This window comes from Actinia tenebrosa, unplaced genomic scaffold, assembly GCF_029948245.1.
Source record: "Actinia tenebrosa isolate PJP-AT-01 unplaced genomic scaffold, QUT_ActTen_1.0 PGA_scaffold13__45_contigs__length_12533684, whole genome shotgun sequence".
NCBI lineage: Eukaryota > Metazoa > Cnidaria > Anthozoa > Actiniaria > Actiniidae > Actinia > Actinia tenebrosa.
Window position 1 is genome coordinate 7,601,034 of NW_028292573.1, and position 26,440 is coordinate 7,627,473.

Consider the following 26,440-nt stretch of genomic DNA (forward strand, 5'->3'; position numbering starts at 1 on the left):
GACGCCGATGGGCAGCCTACTAGCTACTAGGCCATTGGAAGTGCTAGCGATGGATTTTACCTTGCTTGAGCCTGCAACAGATGGAAGAGAAAATGTCCTCGTGTTAACAGATGTGTTCACAAAGTTTACAATTGCTGTACCTACCCGTGATCAGAAAGCTACAACCGTAGTCAAGACCCTGATTAAAGAATGGTTCCTTGTGTATGGAATCCCCCAAAGAATACACTCTGACCAAGGCAAGTCATTTGAGGCAGAACTAGTCAAGGAGTTGTGTGCAGTGTATGGAATTAAGAAGTCAAGGACAACCCCCTATCATCCTCAAGGAAATGGGCAGTGCGAAAGATTCAACCGTACACTACATGAGCTTCTAAGAACTCTACCAGCAGAAAAGAAAAGAAGGTGGCCTGAACACCTGAAAGAGTTATGTTACGCCTATAATGCTACGCCTCATGCAACGACTAGATACTCACCCTTCTACCTGATGTTTGGTAGAGATGCAAAGCTACCTCTGGACATTCTACTTCCTGATGATGACAGACAAGTGACAGTAGACAACCAGCAATGGATTACCAAGCACCAGACTCGTCTACGAGAAGCTTACACCACTGTGACACAAAACTTGAAGGAAGCTGCTACCGTCAGAAAGAAGATCCATGACCAGAAGGGCAGAGCACTGGCCGAACCACTACAAGTTGGAGAGCGAGTACTCCTTCGCAACCGTAAAGTCAGAGGAAGAAACAAGATTCAAGATAAATGGGACAACCAAGTGTACAAAATCGTCGAACGAAGAGACAACAATACATATGTCGTTGAAAGAGCTGATGGACATGGAGGAGATAAAGTTGTTAGTCAAGGAGAAATGCAAGTGTGTCCAAGACCAATGCTGGAGATACGAGGACGACACAGGCAAGCTGACAGGTCTAGACAAACATGTACTGCATCGCCAGAATCATCAGATAAAGAAGAAGACATTGGGGAAATGACAATCGCCTTTCAACCAATGACAGAACCAGCTGAACCTGATGATGATGATGATAGTGATGATGCGTCTGAGGAAGAACTGGCTGCACCTGTACTCCGACGTTCCACAAGGACAACGGCAGGCCAACACAGCAACCTCTATAATCTTCCAAGATCCGCACTTCAGCACTGACGAGTCCACCTGCGTATCATTGTTCCTGAATTTGCTCGAGGACGAAGCAAACAAAAAGGAGGGGCAAGTGTGACAGAGTCAAAAGACACTATTTCGGACAGTAATTATTTAGTCATAAATCTAAATTTTTAATTAGGAATGCCTCGTGTACACATAGGAATGTAATTCTTTAGTTAACTGTTTGCGTGGAAAATGCGTAAGCAAGAAATAATTTCCGTACGTAATTACATTACAGTGAGTCATGCCTAGGTTTGGCGCTTGTTTACGTAAGTTCGTGTTTGGGACATCCTGTTTGCGCCTAGGGCGTGCAACATTGCATAGGATGTGTAAGGTCTTAAGAATGCAGGTTTTTCCATAAAAATAGGCCCAAACTAAGCTTAAATCAGTGTAGTAAAAGTTCTTGAAGACGTTGCACATATCAAGACAAGGAATTCTCTACGATGTAAAGGTATGAATCTTTGAAGCCTTTTACACTTTTACCTAGGATAGATTTAGGACAAATCTATGTTAATATCGTTAACTAGTCGTTATATTTTATAGCTTAGATTATTTATATATTTGTTAAGCATTCGTTTCATGTTGTTGTAATGCTAGTCGCATTAGCGCGTAATTTAGTACAAAGTTATTCACGCAGTAGTAATTTAGTAATCACGCTGAGTGTATCTTGTCTTTTAAACCCTTTAAAACGTTTACTATAGGATCGCTACCGCCTTACTCGCTTGTTTAACCTTTTTACTACGATAAATAGCCTTAACTGCGGGATAAAAGACCTTTTCTTTCCAACCTTTAATTTGTTCGCTACTTAAACTCTACACTCAAGGTCATTGTTGCGACCGCGTGTTCAGTAAACCGTGTAATTCTTAGTTGGTCATAAACAAAGGTTAAAATACTTACCTAAAGCCATAGTTAACCTCTAGTCAATTTTTCCTATTGCTTTTTCCATTGGTTTAGTTCATTTTAAACGGTTTACCGACTTGTACATTAAACTTTGCAACCTAGTAATTTTCACTCGCGTATTGTAAACACTGCTAATCAGTATGCAATATTCAAATTACCTGTGACGTAATTTACGTATTTCCGTTTCTAGTTATATCTAGCAAAACTGTATTTTATTCATAACTTTTTAGCTATTTAGATAAGCTACAAATTTATTTTATCTCATTGTAAATATTTTTCTTGTTTTCATTAGAGATATCCTGTAATCTCGTTCCCGTTTTTTTTTTCATGTATTGTAAAGTTGTGTGAATTTTTCAATGAATTCTTTTGTCAAAACCACTTGCAATCTGATTCATAGCTGAGCGCCTTGCCGCCGGTTACAATTATTTTCTCTGTACTGTTTTCTTGCATCATGATACACCATGGGAGATTACTTGTCTGATAGGGTTACAATCATGATGTTTCACTGACTGTCTTCATACTCTACTGTTCTACAGTGTCTGGAACCAAAGCATTCTTTCCTCTGTACTGTTTTCTTGCATCATGCTACACTGCTGATCTCGCGATGCACTTTGATTGGTTGTCAGTTCATGCTGAGATTGGCTGTTTGTTTGTTGAGTCTCCGTTCAGGGAGTTTTCTTATTGTTGGTATTCACACTTCAGGGATTCCTTGGGATTCCAGTGTCCCGATTAATGCTATTAGGGTTGAGCTGGATCAAAATGGCTTCCTTGACTCTGCGTATGATTATACTGATGTGGGTCTCTATCTACTCATTCAACATCTCCCTAGCCAAGGCAATAACTGGTCTTGTGTGCATGTTCGGTAATCTCTTGTGCTCTCTTTAACTCTTTCTTGTGCAGGTCTTCCTGTTTCTTTTATGTAGACTTTGTCACACTCGCTGTAGCGCATCCTGTAGACAACAAATTCTTGTCGGCCAGGAGGAACTTTGTCTTAGGGGAGCACAATTTAGCTATGTAGTGTTGATTCTGACGTGAAGGGAGTTCGTATGCCATGAAGGCAGCAGCAAACGGTGTGAGAAATGCATTGGAAGATCATTTGTTCAATGGGCTTACAATCATAGTGTATAACAGACTTTCTTCATGCTTTAATTTCTTCCTAGTGTCTGGAACCTATACATTCTTTTCTCTGCACTGTCGTCTTATCTTACAGATACTTTGGAAGATCTTTTGATCATTGGGCTGCTTATCATTGGGTTGTCGTATAATATATCAACAACGTCTTGTTTGTCTCCATTTGGGTGTATAGAATTACTTTATTCTTTCCTCTTCAAACCTTGGAACTACCCAAGACTAAATTAGTGCTTTTTACATGATGAATCCCTGATGTAAAGAGTCACTAAAATGATTAAACTAAATATAAAAATTCAGAGGGGCACAGGGGCTAGATCGACCATACTATAGTATTACTTTATATATTTCTCTATATATTGTACAGTGCTTTTAGTATTGCCTTCAGGTATTGGCATCAACCAATTCTAATGTTTTGTTAATCCATTTTTGGTCACCATGAGATGACAGCAGTTTTGCAATTAGAAATAAAGCAAACAGTCCAATACCTGAAACTCACTCATATAAGTCTTTTCTACAGGCTTTTCTACGGTGATCGGCAGTCATCATTTTCCTTTATCTAATTCCATTTATTTTTCCATTGTCAATCAATCAAATGAAATGTGAGGTCTTTGATTGGATAAAGGCATGCTCAGAATTTGTTTTTTATTTTTACACTGTCAAAAGACTTGTACTTTACTTAATTATCAAATAAAATCTTAGTGATTTTAATTTCTTGTTTTCAGTCTTAATTGACTTGTATTTAACTGAACTGTGTTCAGGAGCTGCTCATTCAATCAAAGTGCTAATATCTTAAATTATTCATGTCTTAAGTTGAACTGCATTACTGACAGAAACAAACCTTGATTGATGGTTAATAGGCACGCCCCAGAGGTTGGTTACTCCAGCTTGTGTAGTTCCTAAAAACCCAAGGTTATTACTGACATTCATTCTAATGATGTAATCAGCAGCACTGCTTTATATCCAGTATAGCATCTTGTACAATGTTCAATACTGAGTTGTGTCAAGTCCATCATATTTTCATGATTCTAATGTTCTTTACACATTACTGACATATTTTGTTCAATAACTAAATGTCTCTAATACCTAGGATATATCCTTGGCCTGTGACTAGCTTAGCTCCTATGTCATGGTGCTAATCAAGATATGTATTACTTTATAATCATATGATACTGCTTAGAGCACTTTTTCAGTATGGTCATCTAGTGAAATGGGATACTTTTTTACATAAACATGAAACATTAACGAATTAAATGTTTGAATAATGCATTAAACATATATTTCAACATATTATTAATTATTATTATTATTATTATTATATATTAATTTATTTGGTTTACAAATTTTAGTATTTACTGGTTTATATTAAGTTTATCAGAATATTTACCTTGCGTTTTGCAAGGAACCAAATCATACAATGCTAATAATCAAGATATAAACCACAGAGAACACCTTCTAAACACATTCACTTGTCAGACAACAACTTTGCATCAAGACAAAAATTAACCAGTAAATACCAATCAACACAATTGCCTTTTATACAAGTCCAAAAAGAAACCAGTAAATACCAATCAACACAATTGCCTTTTACACAAGACCAAAAAGAAACCAGTAAATACCAATCAACACAATTGCCTTTTATACAAGTCCAATAATAAACCAGTAAATACCAATCAACACAATTGCCTTTTATACAAGACCAATAATAAACCAGTAAATACTAATCAACACAATTGCCTTTTATACAAGTCCAGAAATAAACCAGTAAATACCAATCAACACAATTGCCTTTTATACAAGACCAATAATAAACCAGTAAATACTAATCAACACAATTGCCTTTTATACAAGACCAATAATATACCAGTAAATACTAATCAACTCAATTGCCTTTTATACAAGTCCAAAAATGAACCAGTAAATACTAATCAACACAAGTGGCCTTTTATACAAGACCAAAAAGAAACCAGTAAATAGTAATCAATACAATTGCCTTTTATACAAGTCCAAAAATGAACCAGTAAGTACTAATCAACACAATTGCCTTTTATACAAGACCAATAATAAACCAGTAAATACTAATCAATACAATTGCCTTTTATACAAGTCCCGAAATAAACCAGTAAATACTAATCAACACAATTGCCTTTTATACAAGACCAAAAAGAAACCAGTAAATACTAATCAACACAATTGCCTTTTATACAAGACCAAAAATGAACCAGTAAATACTAATCAACATAATTGCCTTTTATACAAGACCAAAAAGAATCCAGTAAAAACCAATCAACACAAGTGGCCTTTTATACAAAGTACGTGTTCAGCAACAAAACAAACCATACATAACAAGATATTTGCATGGAAGTACAGTGCGTCATTTTATCCATGCCTTCAAACAAATTCCCTGGATGAGATCAATATGCGAGTCTTTTAAGACTGACTTTAAGTTATACATCAAACTCAAAAAAACCTTCTCCCTCTATAGAGGAAAAACATCCTGTTCTATAGCAGGCCAGGATCTTCCAACTTTCTCAGAATCCAAGAGACTGAACAGCTGTCTTTTCTTTCAGCCTTTACCTTTCCTTCATCATTAGACTCACAAATGCTTTTCCCTTTATAGAGGAAAAAAATCCTGTTCTACAGCAGGCCATGATTCATTAACCTTCTAAGATTCCGACAGGCTAAACAGCTAATGTCTACTCTTTTAGTCTCCGACTTTCCTTCAACATTAGACACCAAAACACTTCTTCATCTATAGTAGGCCATGATCTATCAACCTGATAGATTCCAACAGCCTAAACAAGTAGATACACAATCTCTGGAGTCTGCTTTTTGATTTGAAGACATTGCATTTACAACTGTATTTCATAGCTGAAGAGAGAATGTTTAGGACATGGGTGTCACAATGGAAAATAAGTAACCAACACTCACCAAGCAGCTTTAAACATATTAGGCTTCAACAGTTTTTCTTCAGCTTGTAGTTTGTTTTACTGGGGGCTGTCAGTGCACACTTTACCCCTCTCCATTAGTTTGCTGTTTTCAAAGTATTCAAAGCTGAAGCTACAAGGATTAGAGAGATAATGAAACAGACATAGAAATCCTAAGGATCAAACTGTGGACCTCTATCTCTGAAGGCTGCACACCAACCGAGCTATGCCTGCTCCATTACCAATAACACAGCTCACAGAGTTCATTCTTCTTTCTAGGAAGCTGCTTGAAACCAGCACTAGGAAACTTGTAACAAAGACTCACTGTGTATTTTGTGGTTATTGAAGTTTATAGCCATTTATAGTCATGTAATACTTTAATTGTTTATGCTAGGCACCGGAAATCATTTTAAGAAAATTAAATTAAATATAATTTCAATTTTAAGAAAATTAAATTAAATATAATTTCAATTCAAAATATTTAAACATATATTAAAATAAACCTTAAATGAATTTGCTTGAGTGACCACCAAACGATGGTTTGAAATTAGAGTTTTGAATTCATATACAAGATACAGTAAATGTATAAATACATAAGGCAGAACCTTGACTTAGAGCCATTGTCTTGTGATTACTCAAGTGAATTAAGGTAAGGTCTAATCAATTCTTTTAAATCTGAGTGGTAAAGAAATATTAGCATGTGTCACATTATTTGTAGCTTTACTAGAAGAATGGACACCAAGTAAAGTTAACCATTCATTCGTTTTAGCATGTAGCCTCGTACTGAAACGTAACAAGCAAAGCACATCTTGGAATTGGGCTATTCAACTACTCTTATAATGTCCTACTTGTCCTACTTATAGTGAAATAATTGTATGCCCTACATTGATCTTTTTATCACAATAGACCTACATTTGTCTTTACAATAGTTTCTATTATATTCTATAATTATCAGTGTTGTAACATATCTTAAACCGGTTACTCACCTGTATCCTGTATTGATTGAATCTAGAAGTACACCAGAGGTAAGTATTTCACTGTAGACAGGTGTTAGTATATCAGAGATAAGTACCAACCACAGATGGGTTGATAATCTTTAAACAAATCATACTTCAACATGTATTGTGGACTCCTACAAGCTTCAATGTTTTCATTGTAACATTTTTTTTTTTATGTTTCATTATTTTGTCAAGTACTGTTTTAAACTACGAAACTGAATGTGATGGTATCCAGTGATTTTAATGAAACCTTAATATCCCAATATCTATATGATAAACCTAAACAGTTTTGGATTCAAATATCTTTGAGAAGGTTAGCTATAAATGATTCTCAGATATCTGACTGTAAAGTAGTCTGGCAGCATTCTTGGTGCAAATATTTCAGTCTTTCACAATACACCATGGCCATACTTTATTACAATCAGCTGTGGAGTCCTATGCAAATCAATTAACGTGTCACCTCTGAGGTCTGACCATCATAAATAAGCAGTTTTAGTTAGGTCACTGCCGTGATCTTACAGTTTTTCTGAGTTCTCCAGTTTTCTGACCTGTGAGTTACCGTGCCCTTATTGCTAGTTTTTAGACAAATTTCTTTTCTACGATTTTGAAGGTGCATATGTCAGGAAACTAGTACCCACAGTGAGCTTGATAACAAAGATGGGTTGAGTTGACATTAAAGTGCATTGTACGACAATGAAACAAAACGATTACATCAATATTTAAAATTAGTGCTATATGTGTTGTACATAGTAATGTTTTTACTCTATTACTTTGGCTTATCTGTAACATTTCACATGTGCCTCTTGAATGTTGTTTACTGAAGTGGAGTCTCCTAAAAAGCATAAAACCAAAGAATTAAGTACCTTGTAATGAAATTTTTTTGGATACAAGTTACCCATTGGTTAACAAGGGGGGATCAAAGGTGACGTAGTAGTAGTACACTCACCTCAGAGGGTCAAGGGTTGGATTCCTGGACTAAGCATTGCATGTGAGTAGAGATGGAAGATTGACTGATTGCTTTGAGGGTTTTTTTCTCAGGGCGTTCTTTACAGATTGTATAAAGTTTCACGACTGGTTTACAAAAAAATACACAGTCAAAGCCTGCATGCGGCTACTGCCTTTTTCAACATCATGAACATTTCATGACTGGTGACAACATATGTCGCATGATTGAATGTGTCATAAGTGTTCAGCAAAGTATGTCTGTCCAAGTTTGACTCACATTGATCACATATTTATAGAGCAATTACAGTTTTTTATGTGGTCACATGACTGGTGATGTCATGTCATATGATTGGCACTGTTTGTCTATCCAAAATTGACTGACTGTGGTCAAGTATTTGCAGAGTTATCACAGTTTATATGTAGTCACGTGATTGGTGACGTCATATGTCACATGATTGGCACCCATGTGTAAGCAATGTCTGGCAATTGTGTCTGTCTAAGTTTGACTGACAGTGGTCAAATATTTGTAGAGTTATTACAGTTTTAATGTAGTCACGTGATTGATGACGTCATGTCACATGATTGGCACCTGTGAGTATCCAATGATTGGCAATGTATGTCCGTCCAGGTTTGATTGACCATGGTAAAATATTTGTGGAGTTATTACAGTTTTTATGCAAAAATAACAAAGCAATGGCTGAAAGAGGCTTGGACACCAGTGTGTTGTCATGGCAACCACAGCTTAAACAACATTCGTCAAATACTCTCAGATACATACTAATGAAAATGTAACATCATTAATCTCCTAATTAGCATTAACTTAAAGCTTGATTATCTTAAGAACCAAAATTGCTAACACGAAATGAAATGCCAGTTTCTTCTTTTGTAAAGTACTTAAATAAATAGTACAACTTGGAGATATTTTATTGTAGTGGCACTTGAAGCCTCACAATAAATTATTTGGAATAATAGGTTGGTATGTCACACAATTCAACCAAACCTTGTTTTTTTCTCTGGGTTCTGCAATATTTATCCTTCCTTGAAACTCTAACAATCTCAATTCTATGTTTTAATTAGCTGTACAATAAGTCTGATCAGCTATGAGTTTGTTTCTGGATATGGATAACAGGTCTGAACAGAGACTTTTTCAAGGAAATGATGGCACAATATCAACATTTGGTAAGAATTCTTTAAGAGAGCATATTAATTCATTTCCCTAAAAAGCTGTAAGCATTATGCTATTGACAAGAACAAACTAGGCCAACCATTTATAGAATAAAGCCTAAACAATAATATATATATTTTTAAATAAGGTGACTGTACATTGAGTTTGATCAGGAGAAACCATCAATATAACATGGTATTGTATTGGTAGAAAATATATTCACATATTGGGCTCTGTTGCTTTGCAAATAAAAGCAAAGTGTAGTACCAGAAATAATCCATACCCTCCCCCCACTATGGAGCAAAGTTTTTAAAAGACCCCCCTAGCCCTGAAAACTCTATTATCCTGTCATACAAACTGTATTGTTCTTGCTCTAACCCCCCACCTCTTGGACTTTTTGTGTGTGTGTGTGGTGGGTATGTGTGTGTGTGTGTGGGGGGGGGGGGGGATGGGGGGAGGGAGGGGATGGAGATGGATAATTTCTGGAACTACATAATATGCAATATATTTTCTCCCACCAGTCATCAAAATTTTGTCATATTGCCATCTCAAAATCTAAATTAGTTTACATTGTATTGAAATTTTTAGAGCCAAAATACGTTTAAAATATAGCATCAAGCGATGAGAATCGTTTTCAGCTTGCAAAATAATATAAAAGTAGAAGCAATTGATCATACAAGTAGTTCTTTAACACAACTAGTAGTTTATCCCTTTGAATAGCTGAATTGAATATAAGCATGAATAGTAAACCAAAATAATCTATCGCCATGAAGTTCGAAGATTCTTAAAATTCCTCACTTAGAAGTCATTAACATCTTAAAAATTCTTGTTTACGATTACCATGGTTAATAAATATTTATAGTTCTGCTGTCTTTAATTCAGGGCATCTGACGTTATGCGGCGATGCGATTTCGCATAATTGACCTAAACAAATCGCATAATTTGCCAAAAAAACGCACATTTTCAACTACAACTAAACGACATATCACCAAGACTTTTTAAAATATATGAAAACAAACAATTTTTAAGTAAAAAAACTAGCAAAGACCATCGAAAACTCCGAAAAAAACAAGCGCGACTCCTACGATTTCTTCGTTTATCCACAAGGCGTCACTTGCACAGCAGAGAAAAGGGACTGGCACTAGTTTTGCTCTTACACCACTATCTATTGCTTGATTTGATCCAATCAGTATTGCTGTGATATATTTTATAATAACAGGTGCTTTTATGCCTTTTTTTGCTATAATACTAGTGAAGTAAAATCGAAAAAAGAAGTTTATTTTTGTCAATAAGGAAGATATTTTGAAGTTAAAATTAGAAAGAGCATCATTTACGATGACTTACGAATCATCATGTAGTGAAAAAGTATTTTGATTGGCAATTTTGAGGACCATTATTGAACAAGAATAAATATTTATTCAAGTCCAGAAACACAAGCACTGTGGCTTCAGCTAAACAAGAAAAGGCAAACAAAAGATCACACCTCCCAGTGAATATTACCGTAAAAGACAGGGCAAATAAATACCCTGAAGGCACTTTTTATGCGGACAATGGCCTGATGTTTTGTTCATCCTGCTACATCGCTATCGATCCTTAATGAATCCTTAATGAATGCATGGTCAACAATGATCTGAAATCAGATACACACAAGCAGAATGCCACCTCAAAGCATCATAAAAAGCAGCAAACAATAAAAACAAGATTGAAGAGCAGAACACCTGCACAAGTTGAAAATGATGAAGACCTCTGGGTGCTATTACCCATGAAGTTCATTGAAAATTCTTAGAAATATTTGCTTCGAATTAATCCCTTAGAAATTGACTTGAAATCCTTATTTACCATTACAGTATTGATATTTCTAGTTCGGCTGTCTTGAATTACAGCAAGCAATGACAAAGAGCATGCAAAGACATTAATTTACATCACATGGTCAGCCAGCTCTGCCCTCTCTTAATCACTTGACAACATGGTGTTATTTAATGACAGCTTGTATATGCTAATACTGTAGACCAGAACTCTGTAGCAGAAGCCCGCAAAGGTTACTTGGGTAATGTCCTGAAGACCCCTGGGTACTATTGTGCAACTTGTCTATTTTTTAGGGGAGGAATCAGGACAGGAAAAAAAACAAAGGTATTTTATGACTGGTTTACCACAGGTAAATAAATGTTGAAGCCATTGATCAGATGCATAGTTCTTTAACATGACAAGGTTATATCTTAGAACTGATCTTTGATTTCATAAACTACTGTTTTGAATAGCTTAATCAAAGCATGAATAATAAACCAAAATAAGCTATTGCCTATAAAGTTGGAAAATTCTTAGAAATCCTAACTTATTAGAAGTCATCGCCATCTGCACACTTCTTACAAAAGACAGTTATCACAGAAATAGCTGAATCTTCTGTTTTGTAACAAGATCTTACCAAAAAGAAAGAAAATATGAAATTGAAGACCATTTTGAACATGTAGCTTTATATTCTAGTATAACATGGAGTCTTGTTAAATATGAATGCTTATTGTGCTTTATACATACAGGGACACACACCCTCTAGATTCATCACTGTAACTTTAACGCTCAAAGAGTAGGAATAGTTTGACTCGCTTCTATCATTGTGTTTCATTCTAAAAACATCATCTTTCTGTACCTATTCTATTTGGCAATTAGTCCTCCAGCCCAAATTGGCTATTGACTCTTAGAAAACTCATTAATAATTCATGAAGAAAACACAATAGAAATCATGACCATGAAGGTGATTTTAAATCTGATAAAGATTCGTCTTCATTTGCATAAACTTTAACTTGGATTTTCTCTATCAAACTTGGTTCATTTCGTAAAAAAATCGGTACACAATGAGAACAAACATCATAAGTTCTCTAAGCCGTTCAATAATCTCGCAGATCGTGTTTTATCGGGTCTAAAACCACTCGGCTGCGCCTCGTGTTTTATACCCGATAAAACACTCCTGCTCGTTTATTAAACATTACTTAGACAATGATGGCCGAATTAGATTACAGTGCGACTACTCCAACCAAAGCCACCTCGACAAATTTTCTACAAATTAGCCAATCAAAAGTAGGAATCTGAACAATAGTATTGCTACAAATCGGACAAATATCCATGGGTTTACATGGCTGAGAAGACTGCCGGCACCTTTGTTGTCCAATATAAACGTGCTGTCGCATAGCAACATGGTGATAAGATCTAACAGTGTCAGCCTGCCTGATTATATCTTTGCCTGGAAGAAACAAACTGTAATCATAAAGACTGTGTTTTATATGGTTTCTAATGTAATTTGCTTTCCTGTCGTATTTGAAGTCGTACATCACTATTTTTCTATATCTTTGGTGACACAAATCACTAATTTGCCAAGAAAATATATTACAAGGTCTTCTTCATCACCTAGTTTTACCAATCGCAACAACGGAAGAATATCTTATTTCAAAATTTGCCGCTAATCTATTGTCTAAATACTCAAACACTAATAGATAATTTGTAGAAAATTTGTCGAGGTGGCTTTGGACCACTTTCAGTCTCCCTTTTCCTACCATTGATCATAGCCCCCTACACTACCAATGCAAATATCCTTCTAGTTATAGGTTCCACCAATTGTTAGCCCACCTCTAGTATTTTGTGTTTATTTGTTGGTTAATATAAAAGATGACTGGGAAGCTTAAGGTAGTAAGAATAGATAAAAAACTCTCTTTGTCCACTTTTTTTCCAGTCAATCCCCCCCCCCCCTAAAATAATCCCTCTCAGTTTTAGCCCATCAAAAATTCCATAGGATTGAGTAAAGACCCCTACAACCAGTATTCTACCATTCACTGGCTGCACCACAACCCATTGCTATCTGACTTCATTATATTCTTACACTTTGGTCTTAAACCTCTCTGTATGTTTCATTCACTACCACAACCCATGATTTTCTTACTGTCTCAGTATTCACATAACCAATCAAACAATACTTATATTCATGGCCACAGGCTAATGTACTTTGAATGAAAATAATTGTTCAATAAAAAAAAAACTATTAAGTTCAATGTCAAAAAATAAGAACTCTCCTGTTCAAGTTGTCTTAACATGTACATAATTAAGCATGGCAGGTTTCATCCAAATGCTATTTTCAAGTGTAATGTTTCCATACACAACACTAAACTGTAAGTATTTTGTAATCAATCAAATAATATTCAGAGAAAGCAAGCAAATCAAATGTTTAGATCCAAAATGTTTCAGTTCTGATGAGGAGCACTCACTCATGAAACCTCCCACAGCAGATAGTAATGTTTTGCTTAGATGTTTGCTATCTTCATGTGCAAGAGCAATACATGTAACATACCAGCAAATACAGCTATCAAAAAGACTGAGGGAGCAGAGTAAATCATTCATAATCATCTCCAGATATGGTTACTTGCCTGAAATTAAATTAAAGGAAATCATTAATCATGTATTGATCTATATCAAGACTGATTCCATGAGTCAGTCTAGGCTGAATTTGTTTGATCTGCTAATGAGTCCATTGCTTAAATTAATGGCTGCTCAATTGCCAGCCTTGATGACCACCCAAATTAGCTCAACAATCACAGAAAACATCCTTCAATTCACAAAGCAAAAAATATTAGAGAAAAATTCCAAAAAATGGGGAAAATGAGAGAAAACTAAACCAAGATTTGGGAAATTATCGAGATCAATTTTTATGGACAACAATTCCCCCAATAGTACCTTTTAGTGATTGCTAAAATAATATACACCTAGCATAGTTTTATAACTAAAGACTCATTTGTAAAGGTCAACTAAAAGACACAACAGCCAACAGTAAAAATGGGATGTCACTAGTTATACAACCACAAAAAAGCAAAAACTATGAATTATAGAAGCATTTAATTAATATTTTGAAGCAAAACTTTGATTATTTTTCATTTTAGCAGAGCACCTAGCTGGCCAAAAGTGCACAATACTTGAAAAAAAAACTTAACTCATCAAGCTGATTTTTCATGGCTTTATCATATCACTTCCATCCATATGTCCATATATGTGTCAGCATAAACACCACAGGATTCCCACTAGATTTCAAACCAAAACTCAAAAGGTACAGCAAATATTGCTTTCGGACTGGTCAATTTTAGACCCAGAACAACAACATAAAAAATAAAAAACTTTTTTATGCAGTCAAACATGGATAGTGATTCAAGAATTAAGGTATTTCTCAAGCGATCATATATCTTTACATTCTAGAAAAATAATTTTCATTATTATATCATTACCAATGAAATATCATTTTTCTCTATTTCAAAAAATTGATATCTTCACACGTAACTATACCCCATACTAAAGGTTAATGTATCTATAACATGACACTTGATGCTGACACCCCCATTATATGAGCCCATACTATAGGTTAATGTATCTTTAACATGACACTCAATGCTGACACCCCCATTACATGAGCCCATACTAAAGGTTAATGTATCTTTAACATGCCACCTAATGCCAACACCCCCATTACATGCTCCCATACTAAAGGTTAATGTATCTTTAACATGACACTCAATGCTGACACCCCCATTACATGAGCCCATACTAAAGGTTAATGTATCTTTAACATGACACTCTATGCCGACACCCCCATTACATGAGTCCATACTATAGGTTAATGTATCTTTAACATGACACTCAATGCCGGCACCCCCATTACATGAGCCCATACTATAGGTTGATGTATCTTTAACATGCCACCTAATGCCAAGACCTCTAGAAGCCTGTCTTCATAATGTATGGCGCAGGTGAAATTGAGAAGGGATCGGGAAAATTTTGGTAGGAAAAAAAGGGGGGTGGGCAAATCTTTATCAGAAAAATGGGGGATGCACAATTTTTGGAAGAAGCTACAAGCCTTGCTTAGGGGGGATTGTATTTTTTTTGCATGACTTTAAGGTTGGTGCCTACTAATTGCGAACCATTTTTATTTTTTTCAAATTTTGCCAGTCATTTAAATCACCCAAGAGGCCACAGGAATCCGAAAAAAAAAGGGGGTACCCACGCATCTAAACGAGAGAAATTGACGTTAAACACCGATGACGAAAGCACTTTTTTACGCAAGGGGAAAAAATCATATTACGAAGTTGTTTTGATCGAATTTATCTGAAACTTGTTTCAAATGAACGACTATTTGTGCTCTTCATTTCAAATATATAAACGTTTATGTATCATATGAGAAACCATTTTTTTAACCAAATTTTGCCTTCAAAAGTGTAAAATATGGTTCTAAAGGGATGCTACATTTTTGCTTACATTTTCATCCAAAACCATTTTTATTTTAAAAATTCTATTATAAAAAATAATTTAACTATTTCTGTAGCAGCAGTAAGGGGGACTCGCGGTCACCATTCGGAATCGCCCGGGGATTACCTGCTCCCACGTAACGGCGCCGGCCGCGGGAATTATTCGAGCCAACTCTACGGACTTTTAGGCAAATATCCGATTTGTCCACTTTACCCGTACCAAACCCGTAGGCAGTAAGGGGGACTCGCGGTCAATGTCAAAGATTTACGGGTTTTACAGGCGGTTTAAGGAAGGGGTCGGCAGCGGGAATAAGCCGCGCGACAAGTCCTTACTGCTGCTGTGTTGGGAATCAAAGATAAGTGTTTATAAAAATGTACGATATATATACGATGCATTAGTAGAGTGTACAGAATCCCATTGTTTCGGCAACCACTTTCGGCTACCTTTTTTTGTTTCCCCAAAAGATGTGTATGCGTGTTCCAAAAGATGTGCATTGCTGTCCCAAAAGATGTGCAGCCGCGTCCCAAAAGATGTGCATGCGTGTCCCAAAAGACGTGCATGTGCTAAAAAAGTGTCTTAGAATGTTAAGTATGAGGTTGTTAAATTGTTAAGTATGTGCTAAAAAAGGTGTCTTAGAATGTTAGCAATAAGGTTAAATCTTTGTTAAGTATATGCTAGTAGAGTGTATGGATTGTCCGCGCCTCGACAACCATGTTTCGACTACCTTTTTTTGTGTTCCAAAAGATGCAGATCCATGTTCCAAAAGATACCAATCCATGTTCCAAAAGATGTCGATCCGTGTTCCAAAAGATGTGCAAGGGCGCCCGCCAGACGGGCTCCCTAAGGCATTCCTGGTCTGCGACACCCCCCATAGTAGTAGCCAAAAACCTTCTGCTCCTAGATATAGACATGGACTCCCAAAAGAGTATTTCGGTTACATTGCAAGAAATGGGCATACGTGCAAAGAGCAGAGTGTTGGCGCATTTGCTGCTGGACAATGCATGCGACGGGAACTTGCTGCCGGACATATCCAAATGCGACTACCTATGCAACAACGAAGGTACTACCAGTTTGCAGCCGCTGGAAGGATTGCCGCCGTTCGTAGACGACATATTCGTATATGGTTTCGTTGCGGAAGAGAATTTGTATGGCAAGAAGCTGCTCTGCAGAAATGCAAAGACAATAGTTGCGCAGATATCTACGGCAGCAACAGTGGCATTTGGTGGGTTTCTGCCCACGAGTATCGTACATACCTGCAAGCAGGGAAAGATCGTAGAAAACATCGCAAAGATAGAAGAGCGCTCCAATGCCAAAGGCAAATGGTATGGAATACACAACACAGATCCTGCTGGATACTTCGTGGCCAAAGTAGACACTTCGGAGCTGCAAATAGAAGATGTCGGGGAAAACGTACGCAAATTCTCCATGGCTTTGTATGGGCAAGGATATGGCATCTACTCCGTGGACTACACACAGGATTTCTCCGGTACTTTGGACAGAGCTGCACTGGTGCGCAGACTGCGGCAAATGGGCTACAAAGAACAAGGAGAAGTTGGTTGGCGCGAAGGTACCATTTTGGACAATACGCATGCCGTCGGGAACCATGTTTGTACTTGGATGGAAGACGGAAAGAGAACCAAAATATACAACAAGATAGTGTCGAACTTCGAAGCCGGAGAAGTGCAAAACCCAGTAGGAGCAAAGTTGGCAGAGTACGTGGATTGTCCCAACGACCATTTGCGTAGAACGTTCCTACGCCCAGACGTGCAAAAAAGAGGATGCACCAGAGTGGAAATATCCATCTATGGCAAAGATTTCTCCAAATCCCACACCAATGCTATCGCGGAAACACTAGAACCTTTGCAGGACATATTCGTAGTACAGCCGCCAAAGAATATGTGGTTGGCACTTGCGGAACATTTGGACAGGTGCTTGTGCATTTGCTGCGAGGAGACGAAAGAAATATTCCTAGCTTGGTACTGTAATTTGGAAACCAGACGCATAGCCGGAGTGCGAGTTCGTGGCAACGACAAATGGGAACAATGTGTACTTTGGACCATAGCAGAGTTTGGCCTGCGCAAATGCCCCATATTTCGCATAGATGTGCTTGGTATGGAACCTGTGGAAATAGCTCCGCTGCGCTGCTACACAAAAAACTCGCCTACGGTATTGGCGGAGTCCAAATTCCCCACCCGAGTGCATACAAATGCCCCTGCCATTGCCACAATGCTGCCTCCGACGGAACACGTAGAGTGGATATGGCGTACGAAGAAGGCGCAAAGAATAGGAGTAGAAAAGAGTCTCTTCGGAATACTGGAAGTACCTACGGACCGCAGGATATCCTTTCTGTCCAAAAGAAAACGACAACAAAGATTGGAAGATATACGAGACGATTTGGAAGGCGACGAGTGGGTAGAAGCCACGCAGAGATACCACGCGGAGCTGTCGGAACAAAAGCAAAACATCCTGCGGCAAAAAGAAGAAGACAGGCGAAAGATAGAAGAAGAGTTGGAAAAGTACGAAAAGCTGTTGGATAGGATTTCCAAAAGAACAGACAATCTGCGTAGATTGTTCTTTGGAAAAGAAAGCTCGTTTGGTCCAGAGACGCCCAGAGCCAAAGTGCATAGGATGGACCAAATACCCGCAGGAGACTACAAAATACTAGGATATGCGATCCCCAGAGACTTGGATGCTGGCTGGTCGGCAAGGGGGCACCGAGTAGTATTGCGGAGGAATAGAGAAACGTCTGTGGCATGGGCCACGGAAGCCCTATTGGAGGCATTTGCAGCTGGAAAGTTCGAAGCCAACGGCAACATACGCACTGCCATACCCGAAGAAGAAATATTGCTAGAGTGGAAAAATGGCATAGCAACTGTCTTCGTACCGGAAGGACCAGGCTTGGACACATACCACGAGTTGACCAGAAAAATAGACCACAAAATGCCGCAGAATCCAGGAAAGCTACTGGAAGTTCCAGCGCCACCGAACAAAGAATGTACGCAGGCTTTGCGCATGCAGCCGGGCGAATACCAATGCTGGCGCTACGCAAAAACCACCTACAGAAAAAGAGAAAGGACAATACTGTTCCTTTCCGAGCTATGTTCGGAGTGCGTATTGGAGGGCTGCACGGTAGAACATGCAACCACTCCGGTCTGGGGACACTTCTTGGACGAGCAAAAGATAGACTGGACATCTCCAGCGCCTTTGTATTGCAAAATAGGCAGAGAAAAGACTACCAAAGCAAAGAAGAAAGACAGAATAGTGCACGTCTCCGCAAAGGGTGTCACGCTGAGTTACACCCTTTCTACTCCATCTCCGGAATCTTAGAAGGCCTCTGTGGCCGTTCGTAGTAGACAACCTTTTCCACTGGTTGCTGCATGCGCGCCCAAAGCAATGCTCCAATGCCAAAGATGGCAAATACTATATTCCCGGCTATTTGCCAGTCTATCTTCGTGGATATTTCCTCCACTTCGTCCTCTAGGTTTTCCTCGCTGTAGTAGCCATCCTCGTCGCTACCAGGTGGTTGTATCTTGGACGACAGCTCCGCACGAAGCTTTTCTAGATCGTCCACGCGGTCTAGCAATTCTTTTTTTGTGGTTGCAAGTTCGGCCAGCAATTCCTCCTTTGCTTTTCCTAGGTCGTCCAAAACAATGGCAAAAGAATCCTGCACTTCTAGAAAATGCTTCTGCAAATCTGTCGTAGGTGGCGTTTCTGGAATTGCAGGCGTCGCATTGTTTTCCTGCTCTATCCTGCGTATTTTGGGAATACCCACACCATACTTCTTGGCTACCTTTTGTAGCCCCATTCCATTCTTCCTGTCTTCCAAAAGGTCTGCGATCTCCTCTTTGGATAGTATCTTGGGTGTGGCCATATATGTAGGTAGATACGGAACATACCCTAGTTTGTCCATGGAATACCCTATGGATCCATATGGTAGATACCTGTTTGTCCACAGATATAGCATGTATCTGTACATAGCCATAGGCATAGCTGGATACATGCTAGGAAAACAGCGCACGATAGAAATCCTTTTGGATGTGGTAGGTGGCTTGTACAGAGCGCAGGAGACAATAGGCAACATTCGAATTCCGGGCTACGTAGCTGCACCATTGCGCGTGGCCCTACAAAGAAGGTAGAAGGGGCCTCCATTCTCTTCGGGCAAACTATTTCAAAGAGTGTCTTAGAATGTCGACAATAAGGTTAAATCTTTGTTAAGTATACCTGGAAACTATTCCAAAGAGTGTCTTAGAATGTCGACAATAAGGTTAAATCTTTGTTAAGACACTCTTCGAAATAGTTTCCATATATACTTAACAAAGATTTAACCTTAATTGTTAACATTCTGAGACACTCTTTTGGGGACACACATACGCATCTTTTGGAACATGGATCTACATCTTTTGGGGACACACATACGCATCTTTTGGAACACGCAAAGACACTCTTTTGGGGACACCAAAAAAAGGTAGTCGTGTCGAGGCACTGACACTCTTCTATTTTGGGAAGCGTCGCAAACCACGACACAGACATCTTTTGGGACAGCAATGCACATCTTTTGGAACACAAAAAAAGGTAGCCGGCCGGGAAAATGGGATTCTGTACACTCTAACATCCTTAACAAAGATTTAACCTTATTGTCGACATTCTAAGACACTCTTTGGAATAGTTTCCACACATACTAAATAAAGATTTAACCTTATTGTCGACATTCTATAGACACTCTTTGAAATAGTTTCCACACATACTTAACAAAGATTTAACCTTATTGTCGACATTCTACGGGGGATATCCGGGTCGACACCTTTTGGGACGCGAGAAAAGGTAGTCGAAACATGGTTGTCGAGGCACTGACAATCCATACACTCTTCTATGGGACACGCAATGCACATCTTTTGGGACAGCAATGCACATCTTTTGGGACACGCACATCTTTTGGGGACACGCATACGCATCTTTTGGAACACGCATACGCATCTTTTGGGGACACAAAAAAAGGTAGCCGAAAGTGGTTGCCGAAACAATGGGATTCTGTACACTCTACTAATGCATCGTATATATATCGTACATTTTTATAAACACTTATCTTTGATTCCCAACACAGCAGCAGTAAGGACTTGTCGCGCGGCTTATTCCCGCTGCCGACCCCTTCCTTAAACCGCCTGTAAAACCCGTAAATCTTTGACATTGACCGCGAGTCCCCCTTACTGCCTACGGGTTTGGTACGGGTAAAGTGGACAAATCGGATATTTGCCTAAAAGTCCGTAGAGTTGGCTCGAATAATTCCCGCGGCCGGCGCCGTTACGTGGGAGCAGGTAATCCCCGGGCGATTCCGAATGGTGACCGCGAGTCCCCCTTACTGCTGCTTCTGTTACATTTTGGAGGGAAAAAAATGGGGGTACCCACACGTTTTAAAAAGTTATGAGTTTTTAAAATATTTTTTTGAGGATAAATTGGGTGCTAAGGTCGTCAAGCATGACGTGGCGTTATGAAACAGCTTGACTCCCTCTGTTTTTGACGTGTTTGCAGCAGCTCCTTCATGTCTTCATGGTTTTACAAGCAGGAGGAAAACTGAAAAAAGCGATATTTCAAGCCTTCAAAGTACCAGAAAACTTATTCAATTGGAAGAACAATAATAAATAATTATTTCCTGTGTAGAAGTAAAGATTTCCTTAAGCAAATGGTATGTAGTTTTTGTTTTTTTTTTGAAGTCGGAAAAAGAACAGCTTTTCATGAATGTTTCATGGCAGTCGTGCATGCAAAGCAAGAACCAGGCAAAAACTTTCGTAAAATACACACCTACATTTAGTTTAACTTCACAAGTGCAAGAGACAGATTTAATAAATCAAAATAATAATTTTCTTTGTCAGTATGCTCTTTGCGTGAATGTTTTTGAATATACTTTTTGAGTGAGTGAAAGACAGTTTATGTAAATACGAGGTCCTCCAACAACAAAAGTTTATTTAATGTAATTGTACTCGCAGGAAAAGGTAAATGAATGGCTGATATTTGGTGTAATGTGTCATTCCTTTTCAATTTTCATTTAACTTTAAAACAAAATAAGCTTATCTGTATGGAAATATTGAAAAGGTTATTTTATTATTCACCGATCCGAGGCCATCGAAACTGCCTTTTCTAGAAAGTAAAAACATATGATTTTTCGCCAAAAACACCTGAATTCTTGAACATTACTCTGTGATACACCTTTGACTACATAAATAATAGTTATTCCTGTTGTTCTTGGTTTATTTTTTTCCAAGGCCGAAGTTTTCTGTACCTTGGAGTGTTTTGCTTTTGAAAACCGCGGGAATCCCTTGATGTAGATGCGCAGTAAGTGTGCGCGCTGACAATAGTAGGGGGGGTGTTAAGAATTATTCTGGATATTTAAAATATATACCTCCTCCCCCCTTTGCCATGCATGATGAACGCAGCCTAACATGACGCCATACTAAAGGTTAATGTTTCTTTAACATGACACCCAATGCCAAATGAAGTGTGACACTTGAAGTTTAATATCTCATTTGCTGACTAGCATTTTGGAGGATTAACACGTGGTGGATTAACACATTTTGTCGTCCCTGCCTAAGGAATGTGGGGCATTAGGTGGGGATTCGTTTTGTAAATTCCAAGATGGTGGCCATTGTTGTAGCATTTTACCTTCTTATAAAACAACTAGTGGGGGAGGGGGGGTTAGGGTTGGGGTTTACTTTGACTGGTGCATTAATTCTTCAAAGAAAAAAATATTTGGTAACAAAACACTCCCAAAAACATATTAAATAAGTCAACTCATTATTTCATTGCTGTTGTTAGTTTTGTTTTTTGTTTTGTTTTTGTTTTGCTCTCCAGGGAGAGGCTGGTAAAAATACGTTTTGGTCTTGAAGAAAAAACAGTTTTGAATTCTTTGAAAGAAAAAGAAAATTGAGCAAAGACATTCGAAAACGTATCATTAAACATCTTTAAACCTGTTCATAGCTAAGAAAACCATCCTACGAAGAAAAATGTATGTTGGAACAAGTTTTTTCGACCACGGCATCCGAGTAATTTCACGTGGTCAAACAAACACTCGCTAAGTCAACGAAAACACGACAAATATCAGGAAAAACGCCTATAGAGAAGTAAACGAATTTAACTTAAATTATTCAAGGGTACTTTATAGGTTCTGAACGTTTCTTACCTTCTGAATAGCGTGTTTTCTTCTCTTTTAACAACTTTATCTTGTCCTCAAAGTCCGCCATGTTTTTGATGTAGCACCGAAAGGGCTGATGGGATATCTGTATTGATACCCATAATACCTTGCGCTAATATACTTTAAATGCCGCAAAAGACACAATCGTCAGAATTTTTTTTAAATTTAAGCAAAAGGACTTACTTTGAACAGTTCAAGTTATATTTATAAAATATATTTTAGATATAACGCGTGCGCTGATTAATTGGCTACCGCGTTGATATATGAGGGCAGAGACACGCTCGTGCAAAATTATTGTTCAAAATATTTTATAAAAGCTGACGCCTCTTGTTCCCAAGCTTGCTTTTTTTGTGCTCTACAGCCTACAGTGCATTTATACCACACTACAGAGACATGCGTGCGCGTTTTATATTCGTTATTATAAAATAACTGCTTTGAATCTTGCGTTCTGATTGTTTGGGAGCGCGTGCTTAATGAGAGCACACAGCACACGCGCGCACTTTTAGTAGTGTCATTCCTATATAAAAGCACGGTTATTGTAATTTGTATCTGATAAAAGAAATAAAAAACTTGCTTACTGTGCTGTGTGGAGTTATAAAGCACTTGGGGATTGGCAGAACACTTGAGAAGTGTCCAGAAGCACTCCACTGTGCGTCGTGCTTCTCCTAACATTTCTCTCGTGTTCTGCCAACCCCCGCGTGCTTTATTTATAACTGCACACAGCACGCGCTCGCGTTTTCTATTTCTTCAATTATACATTTAATTAATAATTTACATGAACGAGCGTGACACACGAGACTTCATTAACACAGGCGGATTTCGATTCTTTAATATCTTTCTCTTTTGATTTCATGTCTTGCGCATTTTTAGGGAGTGGATACAACGCAGTGAACTAGACCACCCCTCCCCCTATAGATATGTAGGTATATGTTGGAGTGGATACGCAGATACGCAGTGAAGTAGACCACCCCTCCCCCTATAGATATGTAGGTATATGTTGGAGTGGATACACAGACACGCAGTGAAGATGGCTGATCGCCAGTTCTTCTCGATCTCTGATTGGTTGATTTTCTCACACCTCTAATTGCCGATTGGTTACTTCTTGCCAATTTAAAATTGTATCTCTTTGTTACGTCTGCAATATTTTCATGCAACTTCAGTGAGAATTTTTTGGGTTTAAAAAATAGCTTTGCAGTTAAAAAATTAAAGGGATTTAAATACTAGACAATGTTACCAAATTTCTCCAGCAGCGGACCTTTATTGATTGTTTTGTATAAAAGGCTCAAATGAAAATACAAAAGAAATGTATACCACAAATTAGGCTTTTTGGCTTGAATAGACCTTATTCGTGGTGTGACAATGTTTTCCCAATTCAACGTGACAAACCTCTGGGGAAATGAAGAGCTATTGTTTTGCAACTCCTCGGGATATCATTGTTATTCCTTTCGTATCCTCTGGGATATTCATGAATTTTCCGAAGAGTAAAAACAAAAGAAAATGAATCCTCTGGAGGTTTGTCACGCTGAATTGGGAAAACATTGTCACACCACGAATAAGGTCTATTGGTTGTAATGTTTTCCTATTCCATCTAGAAAAATTGGATTCCTTTTGTATTTTCATGTAAGCCCCATATCCAAGATAATTTTGAGAAGGTTCCACTGATTCACCCATATGTCACAAGGAAAAGGTTTCAATCTGGCTTCCCCATTAAAGTATATTTTTTAGAGTAAAATAAAGATATGGGATGGAGCTTGATCATTAAGGTATTCACATTTACCACATCCCATCCCATCCCCTCACAAGGGACAAACCACTAATAAGACAGCTATTTTTCTATATATAAGGATTTTATTGCAAATGATACTCTTGCATTCAATTCAATCATAATATGATTTGCACTATAATAGTAATAATAATAATAATAATAATAATAATAATAATAATAAAGCCCTTATTTCTTGAGGGTAATACTAAATAGTACAAATAAAGTTATAGCCCTCCTAACAATTAAAAGTACAAAATATGAGTAGCATGGGTGGCATTCGCAGCTAACGCATCGTCTTTTACCGCTGTGAGTCGACTGGGTCGGGTCGCTGGCTCGAGCCCTGCAGTCACCACGTGTGAATTGAGTTTGTTTGATGTGTTGTTCTCTCCTATGCTACATGGGTTTTCACTGGGTTCTCCAGTTTCCTTCCACTGTTAAAATCAACACGTGAGTTGAGTGTTGCATAGAATATTGAATGGTAGTAGTGTGTGTGAGTGAAAAGTGTCCCCAATTAGTGCAAAAGCGCTAAAACAATAAGACACTTAAATAAAAGTGATTGTTTTTTTAATTTTATCATTATGTTATGATGTAAAAATATTCATTAAACTCATTAATAATTCACGAGGAAAACACAACAGAAATCACAACTGTGAAGAGTTTTTTAAAATCAGATACAGAATCCTGCATAAACTTTAAGATGAATTTTCTTGGCCAGATTCATTTTTATCTTGAAAATTTTAGCGAAACACAAAAGAACTAACCTAGACGTTTGATAAGTAATCTAGTGGTCATAGAAAGCAAAAAAGTAGAATTAAAAATTTATCATCGATAAGAGTACAGACACATAAAAAACTGATGTCTATTTGTTTTTTGCAATATCAAAAACAATAAAAACTTTTCTCATTTTTAGCGATTAAAACAACCAATGGAAAGAGTGCACGCTCGTTGACATCAGCTTTATCTGTCTGTACTCTCATATATGATAAAAAATAACCAATCAGCATCTGAGAAATTGGTAAGTTATTGTGATTGTCCCACGCTGTGATACGACAGCGAAAAGCTTTGTAGATTTATTTTTTAGATTGTAAAACAGATGTCTTATAAGGATTTGCATGGTATATATGCTCTTTGCCATCCAGCACATTTTCCCATACAAATGAAATGAAATAAAATAAAAATATAGTAATAAATGGGATTTAACAGTGGCATTTCTACAGAGTAGCTATCATCCACTGTAATTCCAATTGGAATTTAGGAGTTGATTTTTGCGGAGGGAGGAAAGCCGGAGAACCCGGAAAACCCTCGAAGCACAGGAGAGAACCAACGAACAACTCTACTCACATACTACACAGGAGAGAACCAACAAACAACTCTACTCACATACTACACAGGAGAGAACCAACAAACAACTCTACTCACATACGATACCAAGCCCGGCGGGACTCGAACTTGGTCGCATTGGTGAGAGGCGAACGCTCTCACAGCTACGCCACCCGTGCTTCCCAAATGAGGGAGGAAGGGAAGGATAGAGGATGGAAGAAATGACATAATTATGGATTTCCTAATTTTCTGATTGTTTCAACAATATGTCATAATGACAAACATCATCACTGTGGGTATCATGCATCCATATTACAGCAATCAAAGTAATTAGTCATACATATTAACTCACTTTCTATTTCACTTTCTATACACTTCTCCCATCTACTTCCAGCTTGATCTCTTTTATTGCTGAAGTTTTCTTGTTCCAATTTTTCAGTATCTGTCTCTTTATCATCTATAACTTTTTCAGCTATCAACTGTTCTGATCACTCTCCTTGTATTTCGTTTAGCTTCTGATCATGCTTTCTACAATCTGGAGCACTCCCTTGGCCATAAATCCTTGCTATTGACTGCTTTTCTCCACGTACTTTACATAATTTACTCATTTATTGGTCTTTTTTACCTGAAACAAGTTCAAACAATAGTTATAAATAGTATAAAGAGCAAACTATATAAAGTCTGAA

At 37.8% G+C, this 26,440-nt stretch overlaps 1 long non-coding RNA gene across 1 annotated transcript in view; it reads right to left on the reverse strand.

The window, feature by feature from the left end:
• LOC148911727 (uncharacterized) overlaps positions 1-22,714 on the reverse strand; it is a 38,891-nt gene extending 16,177 nt beyond the window's left edge. The window contains exons 1-2 of the long non-coding RNA XR_016119508.1: positions 22,658-22,714; positions 13,547-13,622 (exon numbers count right to left, since the gene is read on the reverse strand). This is a non-coding gene — a long non-coding RNA (uncharacterized LOC148911727). The remainder of the gene's footprint in view (positions 1-13,546; positions 13,623-22,657) is intronic.
• Positions 22,715-26,440: the final 3,726 nt, after the last annotated feature.